Source organism: Capra hircus, chromosome 10 (genome assembly GCF_001704415.2).
Source record: "Capra hircus breed San Clemente chromosome 10, ASM170441v1, whole genome shotgun sequence".
In the NCBI taxonomy this organism is placed as follows: Eukaryota; Metazoa; Chordata; class Mammalia; order Artiodactyla; family Bovidae; genus Capra; species Capra hircus.
In genome coordinates this window covers 75,838,555-75,849,463 of record NC_030817.1, presented here as the reverse complement: position 1 = coordinate 75,849,463, position 10,909 = coordinate 75,838,555, and the positions used below count along the sequence as shown (strand labels likewise).

Below are 10,909 nucleotides of genomic sequence, written 5' to 3'. Positions count from 1 at the left end.
GAGTTGAGCACGACTGAGCGACTTCACTTTCACGTTTCACTTTCATGCATTGGAGAAGGAAATGGCAACCCATTCCAGTGTTCTTGCCTGGAGAATCCCAGGGATGAGGGAGCCTGGTAGGATGCCGTCTATGGGGTCGTACAGAGTCAGACATGACTGAAGCGACTTAGCAGCAACAGCAGCAGCAGTTAACTGGTCCAGGTTCTCTTTATGGTATGAGGAAAATTCTGGTTGAGAGCATGAGGTACTAGTGTTCTTGAGATAGTTGGAGGAGGCAAATCTAACAATTTTGTAATTTGAAATACACCTGAGTCACTAGTAATTATCTTCTAACCTTAACCTATAGAAGACACAAATGTGAGACAGCAAAAGAGACACAGATATATAGAAACGACTTTGGGACTCTGTGGGAGAGGGAGAGGGTGGGATGATTGGGAGAATGGCATTGAAACATGTATAATGTCATGCAAGAAATGAATCGCCAGTCTAGGTTTGATGCAGGATACAGGATGCTTGGGGCTGGTACACTGGGATGACCCAGAGAGATGGTATGGGAAGGGAGGTGGGAGGGGGGTTCAGGATTGGGAACTCAGGTACATCTGAGGTGAATTCATGTTGATGTATGACAAAACCAATACAGTATTGTAAAGTAAAATAAAGTAAAAAAAAAAGAAGAGAAAGAAAAGTCTTGGCTTTTTTTTTAAAGAGAGCTCTTTCCAAAAATAATTATTAAAAGTAAATATACAGTGGAAAAAAGTATTAATACCACCTGGATCCAAAGAGTAAAATGATTTTAACAAAATTTTGATGAGAAAGTGTAAAGAAATAAAATTATGAATAATCAATTTTTCATAAGAAAGTGAATGCATTTTGCTATATTTTAACATTGAGATGAGTACAATTGTGCGATAGTTTGAGCATTCTTTGGCATTGCCTTTCTTTGGAATTGAAATGAAAACTGACCTTTTCCAGTCCTGTGGCCACTGCTGAGTTTTCCAAACTTGCTGGCATATTGAGTGTAGCACTTTCACAGCATTGTCTTTCAGGATTTGAAATAGCTCACTGGAATTCCATCACTTCCACTAGCTTTATTCGTAGTGATGCTTTCCAAGGCCCACTTGACTTCACATTCCAGGATGTCTGGCTCTAGATTAGTGATCACACCATCATGATTATCTGGGTCGTGAAGATCTTTTTTGTATAGTTCTTCTGTGTATTCTTGCCACCTCTTCTTAATATCTTCTGCTTCTGTTAGGTCCATACCATTTCTGTCCTTTATCGAGCCCATCTTTGCATGAATGTTCCCTTGGTATCTCTAATTTTCTTGAGGAGATTACTAGTCTTTCCCATTCTGTTCTTTTCCTCTATTTCTTGCTTTGATTGCTGAAGAAGGCTTTCTTATCTCTTCTTGCTATTCTTTGGAACTCTGCATTCAGATGCTTATACCTTTCCTTTTCTCCTTTGTTTTTCACCTCTCCTTTTCACAGGTAATTGTAAGGCCTCCACAGAGAGCTATTTTGCTTTTTTGCATTTCTTTTCCATGGGGATGGTCTTGATCCCTGTCTCCTGAACAATGTCACGAACCTCATTCCATAGTTCATCAGGCACTCTATCTATCAGATCTAGGCCCTTAAATCTATTTCTCACTTCCACTGTATAATCATAAGGGATTTGATTTATGTCATACCTGAATGGTCTAGCGGTTTTCCCTACTTTCTTCAATTTCAGTCTGAATTTGGTAATAAGGAGTTTATGATCTGAGTCACAGTCAGCTCCTGGTCTTGTTTTTGTTGACTGTATAGAGCTTCTCCATCTTTGGCTGCAAAGAATATAATCAATCTGATTTTGGTTTTGACTATCTGGTGATGTCCATGTGTAGAGTCTTCTCTTGTGTTGTTGGAAGAGGGTGTTTGCTATGACTAGTGCATTTTCTTGGCAAAACTCTATTAATCTTTGCCCTGCTTCATTCTGCATTCCAAGGCCAAATTTGCCTGTTACTCCAGGTGTTTCTTGACTTCCTACTTTTGCATTCCAGTCCCCTATAATGAAAAGGACATCTTTTTTGGGTGTTAGTTCTAAAAGGTCTTGTAGGTCTTCATAGAACCGTTCAATTTCAGTTTCTTCAGCATTACTGGTTGGGGCATAGACTTGGATTACTGTGATATTGAATGGTTTGCCTTGGATATGAACAGAGATCATTCTGTCGTTTTTCAGATTTCATCCAAGTACTGCATTTTGGACTCTTTTGTTGACCATGATGGCTACTCCATTTCTTCTGAGGGATTCCTGCCCGCAGTAGTAGATATAATGGTCATCTGAGTTAAATCCACCCATTCCAGTCCATTTTAGTTTGCTGATTTCTAGAATGTCGATGTTCACTCTTGCCATCTCTTGTTTGACCACTTCCAATTTGCCTTGATTCATGGACCTGACATTCCAGGTTTCTATGCAATATTGCTCTTTACAGTACTGGACCTTGCTTCTATCACCAGTCACATCCACAGCTGGGTATTGTTTTTGCTTTGGCTCCATCCCTTCATGCTTTCTGGAGTTATTTCTCCACTGATCTCCAGTAGCATATTGGGCACCTAATGACCTGGGGAGTTCCTCTTTCAGTATCCTATCATTTTGCCTTTTCATACTGTTCATGGGGTTCTCAAGGCAAGAATGCTGAAGTGGTTTGCCATTCCCTTCTCCTCCAAGCCAGGCCTCAGCAATACGTGAACCGTGAACTTCCTGATGTTCAAGCTGGTTTTAGAAAAGGCAGAGGAACCAGAGATCAAATTGCCAACATCCGCTGGATCATTGAAAAAGCAAGAGAGTTCCAGAAAAACATCTATTTCTGCTTTATTGACTATGTCAAAACCTTTGAGTGTGTGGATCACAATAAACTGTGGAAAATTCTGAAAGAGATGGGAATACCAGACCATCTGACCTGCCTCTTGAGAAATCTGTATGCCGGTCAGGAAGCAGCAGTTAGAACTGGACATGGAGCAACAGACTGGTTCCAAATAGGAAAAAGAGTACATCATGGCTGTATATTTTCACCCTGCTTATTTAATTTCTATGCAGAGTACATCATGAGAAACGCTGGACTGGAAGAAACACAAGCTGGAATCAAGATTGCTGGGAGAAATATCAATAACCTCAGAGATACAGATGACACCACCCTTATGGCAGAAAGTGAAGAGGAACTAAAAAGTCTCTTGATGAAAGTGAAAGAGGAGAGCGAAAAAGTTGGTTTAAAGCTCAATATTCAGAAAACGAAGATCATGGCATCTGGTCCCATCACTTCCTGGGAAATAGATGGGGAAACAGTGGAAACAGTGTCAGACTTTATTTTTCTGGGCTCCAAAATCACTGCAGATGGTGATTGCAGCCATGAAATTAAAAGACGCTTACTCCTTGGAAGAAAAGTTATGACCAACCTAGATAGCATATTCAAAAGCAGAGACATTACTTTGCCGACTAAGGTCCGTCTAATCAAGGCTATGGTTTTTTCTGTGGTCATGTATAGATGTGAGAGTTGGACTGTGAAGAAGGCTGAGTGCCGAAGAATTGATGCTTTTGAACTGTGGTGTTGGAGAGTCCCTTGGACTGCAAGGAGATCCAACCAGTCCATTCTGAAGGAGATCAGGCCTGGGAATTCTTTGGAAGGAATGATGCTAAAGCTGAAACTCCAGTACTTTGGCCACCTCATGAGAAGAGTTGACTCATTGGAAAAGACTCTGATGCTGGGAGGGATTGGGGGCAGGAGGAGAAGGGGATGACAGCGGATGAGATGGCTGGACGGCATCACTGACTCGATGGATGTGAGTCTGAGTGAACTCCGGGAGTTGGTGATGGACAAGGAGGCCTGGCGTGCTGCTATTCATGGGGTCGCAAAATGTCAGATACGACTGAGCGACTGAACTGAGTTGAACTGAATATTGAGATAGTAAAATTTAAATGTTGTTTTATAAGTTTAGAATACAAAACTTTTGAGTCACCAGGGAAATACTAGTAATAAATTTAAAATGTTGGACATATCACATGTACCCGTATGTATGTATGTGATTTTGGCAGCAACTATTAACTAGTTTCAATCTGAATGCCTGCAATATGACTGATCATCTGGCTTTTGATTATTTTTATTTGAATTTGAAAAGTTTTACTATTAATATCAAATTTTCTCTAACAATAAAAATGGATACAGTTAATTTAATGAACATCTAATTACACTTGAGTATGTTCTTCCTCCTCCAAAATACATTTTCCTAATTTAATTAGTACTATTGAATACCAATCTTTTAATTATTTATTTCCCATACATTATTTGAGTTATGAACACAGTTCTTTAGAGATTTATTTTATGCTTTTGACTAAATCTCACCATCTTAAATAATCTTCTCAGTGCCTCCTTCATCTCCTTATTTCAGAGACTATAGATCAAAGGATTGAATAATGGAGTTAACACTATATAGGACAAAGCCACATATTTTTGAATCTCTGCTGAATTGCCTGCTGTTGGGCTCACATATACAATCATGATGGAGCCATAAAACAGGGACACCACAGCCAGATGGGAGCCACATGTAGAGAAAGCCTTATGTCGGCCTTCTGCTGAAGGTACCCTAAACACAGCTCTGATAACCAGGGTGTAGGAGCTGGTAATGAAGAGTAAGGTAGGGAAAATTATGACTGAGTTAGAAGTGGCACAAATGATTTCAGTGGCAGGGGCTGACACACAGGACAGCTTTATAAGGGGTCCTGGGTCACATAGGGAATGATTGGTCTTATTGAGACAACGAAATGGGAGCTAAGAGATTAGGTGAATAGGCAAGAGGAAGTATAAAAAGCCACACACCCAGCAGCAGGCTCCCATTCTGATGCAGCGTTGCACTGGCATGACAGTGGCGTAGTGAAGGGGCCTGCAGATGGCAAGGTACCTGTCAAAGGCCATGGCAGACAAGAAGAAGGTCTGGGTACCACCTATGGAGAAGAAGAAGTAGCACTGGAGGAAGCAGCCAGAGAAGGAAGTGGTCTTGGTCTCAGAGAGAAAGTTGGCTAGCATACTGGGGACAGTAGAAGTGACATACCACATCTCCAGGAAGGAAAAATTGGCCAGCAGGATGTACATGGGGCTGTGGAGATGGTGGTCCCACCACACTGCACAAATAATGCACAAATTTCCAGTTAGTGTCAACACATAGATCACAGAGAAGAGTGAGAAGACGAAGATCTGAACCTCCCAGGTACAAGGGAATCCAAGGAGAATGAATTAACTCACAGGGTCAGAGCAATTATTTCCTTTTGGGTTTTTCATTTTTTTCTCCTAAAACTGCAATAGGGAGACATTATTATCTTTCAAATGACTCTACAGAAGTATTCTCATTAAGATATTTCTGAACTGCTTTATATTAGTCCAGCAAGCAAGCAGCATGATTTTAGATTACTTAAAGATTTTTAGCATTCTTTGACCCAGTGTGACACTGGGAGGAAACAAGGAACTTGGAGTGTGGGGGCTTATTATGGCCTCATCTTCATGATCATCATGCCTGTCATGTTTCATTTAATGTCTTCCTTTGTCTGTGTCCTCAGCAATACAGAAACCAAGGTAGATAGTCTTTGCCATTCAGAGGGGCTTTTTTTCTTTCCCCCAGAGAATGGGAAGCAAAGTTTAATAATAATAATTTTTTTTTTTACTTTCGATTATGGAGGATATACAAAAGCAAAGGGAAAAGTATAGGCGAATCCCTACACATTTATCACACAGCTTTAACAATTATTCATGGGCAAACGCTGTAACTCCACCTACTTCCATACCTCCCATATTATTTCAAAGCAGATATCAAATGTATGATTTCATTACAAAATATTTCATCATGTAACCCTGGAAAATTTTAAAAGCTATAATCAAAATATCTCTATATAATCCAAAATTAATAATTCCTTAATTTTATAAAGAGTTAAAATTTCCAATTGCTTTATGTCAGACTTGTTTTGTTTTGTCTTACAATTTATTTGTTTGTTTGCTTGCTTTTTGGGCATGCCCACTCAGCTTGTGGAATCTTAGTTCCCCAAGCAAGGATTGAACCCAGGCCCTTGGCAGTGAAAGCATGGAGTCCTAACCACTGGAAGGAAAGGAATTCTTCAGTTTGCTTGAAGTAGGAGCCAAATAAAGTTCACATTTTGTCACTGGTTCCTATGTCTGACACATCTTTCAATCAATAGTTTCCTTATTCATTCCTTTAAAACATTTCTATTATTTTTAGAATTAATTTTAATTTGAGTATAGTTGGTTTACAATATTGTGTTAGTTTTGTGGTTCAGAAATGTCCACCTGAGACAAACCTACATAAGGACACATACACGTTTAAACAATTGTACAGATCATTCTCTATGTAAATAGAAGAAAATGTTGTGAGAATATATAGCCATAAAGCAAGAGTTTGTGTATCATGTAAGCTTTAATAATAACACATGCACAGTTTTAGATGGGGTTTCTGTTTATGTACTATTGGAAGTGTTGGAAAAGAGATAAAGAATATAATATTTATCAGTGATTGCTTATAGCAAAGCCAATTATGAAGTTCATGTACCCTCTTATTTTTAAGATCTCTGTAAAAACATTCCACAATTTTCATTGTTAATTTCTCTCAGTGTTTGTACAATTCTCCAATGTACTCTTCATTTTTAACTTGATCCTCTTTGTAGGCAGAGGACCTGCAAAGACGTTCACTGGTGGCTCAAATGGTGAAGAATCTGCCTGCAATGCAGGAGACCTGGGTTTGATTCCTGTATTGGGAAGATCTCCTGGAGAAGGAAATGACAATCCCTCCAGTATTCTTGCCTGGAAAACCCCCTGGACAGAGGAACCTGGTGGGCTATAGTCTATAGGGTCTCAAAGAGTTGGACATGACTGAGTGAATTTCAGTGAATTTCACTTCACTTCTTTGTAGGCAAGAATTTCTTGCTTAAGAGGAGTAAGCTTCATGCACAGTCACCTTGAACAACATTTTAAATGAAACAGGTTTGCATAAATGAGATTCAGACTATAAACTAACATTATTTTTTTTTCATTGAAAATTTATCCTAAGTTGAGGACACAGGCTTCAGTCCTCAGTTGAAATTTATCACATGATGGGAAAGTACCTCATGGTGGTGCTTTCTCTCTCCGTATATATTTTGCCACATAGAGCAGAAATAGCTACTGTGGTATACATATCATTAAAGCACTCTGAGTTTTGAATTACATTAATTGAATATCTGTTCATGGACTATTCATTCTCATTTTTCTCTCTCTGTCTCTTTATTTTTAAAAATTTTTATTTTTACTTTATTTTGCTTTACAATACTGTATTGGTTTTGCCATACATTGACATGAATCCGACATGGGTGTACATGATTTCCCAATCCTGAACATCCCCTTTATAGACAATGTGGGTGAAAATTTCTAGCATAATGAAAGGTATTCAGAGAGAGTGACAGGGAGATGCAAAGAAACAGAAAGGTTTAATTTTCCCACGACCCTGAAATTACCAGCTCAAAAATGAAAATTAAGGTTGTCCATTTTTAAAATTTTTACCTTTTAATTTTTCTTGAGTTTTTTTATGAGCTCTGCCCTAACTCATTTGATTTTTTTCATTAAATCAGCGCCTTTATTATTTTTTTAATTTTTATTTTTACTTTATTTTGTTTTACAATACTGTATTGGTTTTGCCATACATTGACATGAATCCACCACGGGTGTACATGAGTTCACAATCCTGAACCTCCCTCCCATCTCCCACCCCATATCATCTCTCTGGATCATACCCGTGCACCAGACCCAAGCATCCTTTATTCTGTATTGAACATAGACTGGTGATTCATTTCTTACATGATAGTATACAGGCTTCAACGCTACTCTTCCAAATCATCCCACCCTCTCCCTCTCCCACAGAGTCCAAAAGTCCGTTCTAAACATCTGTGTCTCTTTTGCTTTCTCGCATACAGGGTTATCATTACCATCTTTCTAAATTCCATATATATGTGTTAGTATACAGTATTGGTGTTTTTCGTTCTGGCTTACTTCACTCTGTATAATCGGCTCCAGTTTCATCCACCTCATTAGAACTGATTCAAATGTATGCTTTTTAATGGTTGACTAATACTCCATTGTGTATATGTACCACAGCTTTCTTATCCCTTCATCTGCCGGTGGACATCTAGGTTGTTTCCATGTCCTGGCTATTATAAACAGTGCTGCGATGAACATTGGGTTACACGTGTCTCTTTCAATTCTGGTTTCCTTGGTGTGTATGCCCAGCAGTGGGATTTTTCTGGGTCATAAGGCAGTTCTATTTGCAGTTTTTTAAGGAATCTCCACAATGTTCTCCATAGCGGCTGTACTAGGTTACATTCTCACCAACAGTGTAAGAGGGTTCCCTTTTCTCCACACCCTCTCCAGCGTTTATTGCTTGTAGACTTTTGGATCACAGCCATTCTGACTGGTGTGAAATGGTACCTCATTGTGGTCCTAATTTGCGTTTCTCTGATAATGAGTGATGTTGAACATCTTTTCCTGTGTTTGTTAGCCATCCATATGTCTTCTTTGGAGAAATGTCCATTTAGTTCTTTGGCCCATTTTTTGATTGGGTCGTTTATTTTTCTGGAATTGAGCTGCACAAGTTGCTTGTATATTTTTGAAATTAGTTGTTTGTCAGTTGCTTCATTTGCTATTATTTTCTCCCATTCAGAAGGCTGTCTTTTCACCTTGATTATAGTTTCCTTTGTTGTGCAGAAGCTTTTAATTTTAATTAGATCCCATTTGTTTATTTTTGCTTTTATTTCCAGTATTCTGGGAGGTGGGTCATAGAAGATCCTGCTGTGATTTATGTTGGAGAGTGTTTTGCCTATGTTCTCCTCTAGGAGTTTTATAGTTTCTGGTCTTACGTTTAGATCTTTAATCCATTTTGAGATTATTTTTGTGTATGGTGTTAGAAAGTGATCTAGTTTCATTCTTTTACAAGTGGTTGACCAGTTTTCCCAGCGCCACTTGTTAAAGAGATTATCTTTAATCCATTGTATATTCTTGCCTCCTTTGTCGAAGATAAAGTGTCCATAGGTGTGTGGATTTATCTCTGGGCTTTCTATTTTGTTGCATTGATCTATATGTCTGTCTTTGTGCCAGTACCATACTGTCTTGATGACTGTGGCTTTGTAGTAGAGCCTGAAGTCAGGCAGGTTGATTCCTCCAGTTCCATTCTTCTTTCTCAAGATTGCTTTGGCAATTCGAGGTTTTTTGTATTTCCATACAAATCTTGAAATTATTTGTTCTAGCTCTGTGAAAAATACCACTGGTAGCTTGATAGGGATTGCATTGAATCTGTAGATTGCTTTGGGGCGTATACTCGTTTTCACTATATTGATTCTTCCGATCCATGAACATGGTATATTTCTCCATCTATTAGTGTCCTCTTTGATTTCTTTCATCAGTGTTTTATAGTTTTCTATATATAGGTCTTTAGTTTCTTTAGGTAGATATATTCCTAAGTATTTTATTCTTTTTGTTGCAATGGTGAATGGAATTGTTTCCTTAATGTCTTTTTCTACTTTCTCCTTATTAGTGTATAGGAATGCAAGGGATTTCTGTGTGTTGATTTTATATCCTGCAACTTTACTATATTCATTGATTAGCTCTAGTAATGTTCTGGTGGAATCTTTAGGGTTTACTGTGTAGAGGATCATGTCATCTGCAAAGAGTGAGAGTTTTACTTCTTCTTTTCCAGTTTGGATTCCTTTTATTTCTTTTTCTGCTCTGATTGCTGTGGCCAAAACTTCCAGAACTATGTTGAATAGTAGCAGTGAAAGTGCCACCCTTGTCTTGTACCTGACTTTAGGGAAAATGCTTTCAATTTTTCACCATTGAGGACAATGTTTGCTGTGGGTTTATCATATATAGCTTTTATTATGTTGAGGTATGTTCCTTCTATTCCTGCTTTCTGGAGAGTTTTTATCATAAATGGATGTTGAATTTTGTCAAAGGCTTTCTCTGCATCTATTGAGATAATCATATGGCTTTTATTTTTCAATTTATTAATGTGGTGAATTACATTGATTGATTTGTGGATATTGAAGAATCCTTGCATTCCTGGGATAAAGCCCACTTGGTCATGGTGTATGATCCTTCTAATGTGTTGTTGGATTCTGATAGGTAGAATTTTGTTAAGGATTTTTGCATCTATGTTCATCAGTGATATTGGCCTGTAGTTTTCTTTTTTTGTGACATCTTTGTCAGGTTTTGGTATTAGGGTGATGGTGGCCTCATAGAATGAGTTTGGAAATTGACTTTCCTCTGCAATTTTCTGGAAGAGTTTGAGGAGGATAGGTGTTAGCTCTTCTCTAAATTTTTGGTAGAATTCAGCTGTGAAGCCGTCTGGACCTGGGCTTTTGTTTGCAGGAAGATTTCTGATTACAGTTTCAATTTCCATGCTTGTGATGTGTCTGTTAAGATTTTCTATTTCTTCCTGGTTCAGTTTTGGAAAGTTGTACTTTTCTAAGAATTTGTCCATTTCTCCCAAGTTGTCTATTTTATGGCATACAATTGCTGATAGTAGTCTCTTATGATCCTTTGTATTTCTGTGTTGTCTGTTGTGATCTCTCCATTTTCATTTCTAATTTTATTGATTTGATTTTTCTCCCTTTTTTTCTTGATGATGGTTTGTTTCTGTCTAATGGTTTGTCAATTTTATTTATCCTTTCAAAGAACCAGCTTTTGGTTTTATTGATTTTTGCAATGGTCTCTTTTGTTTCTTTTACATTTATTTCTGCCCTAATTTTTAAGATTTCTTTCCTTCTACTAACTCTGAGTTCTCCATTTCTTCCTTTTCTAGTTGTTTTAGGTATAGAGTTAGGTTATTTACTTGACTTTTTTCTTGTTTCTTGA

General features: G+C 38.1%; 1 pseudogene; it reads right to left on the bottom strand.

Moving 5' to 3' along the window:
• On the bottom strand, window positions 4,337-5,305 carry LOC102178077 (annotated as a pseudogene).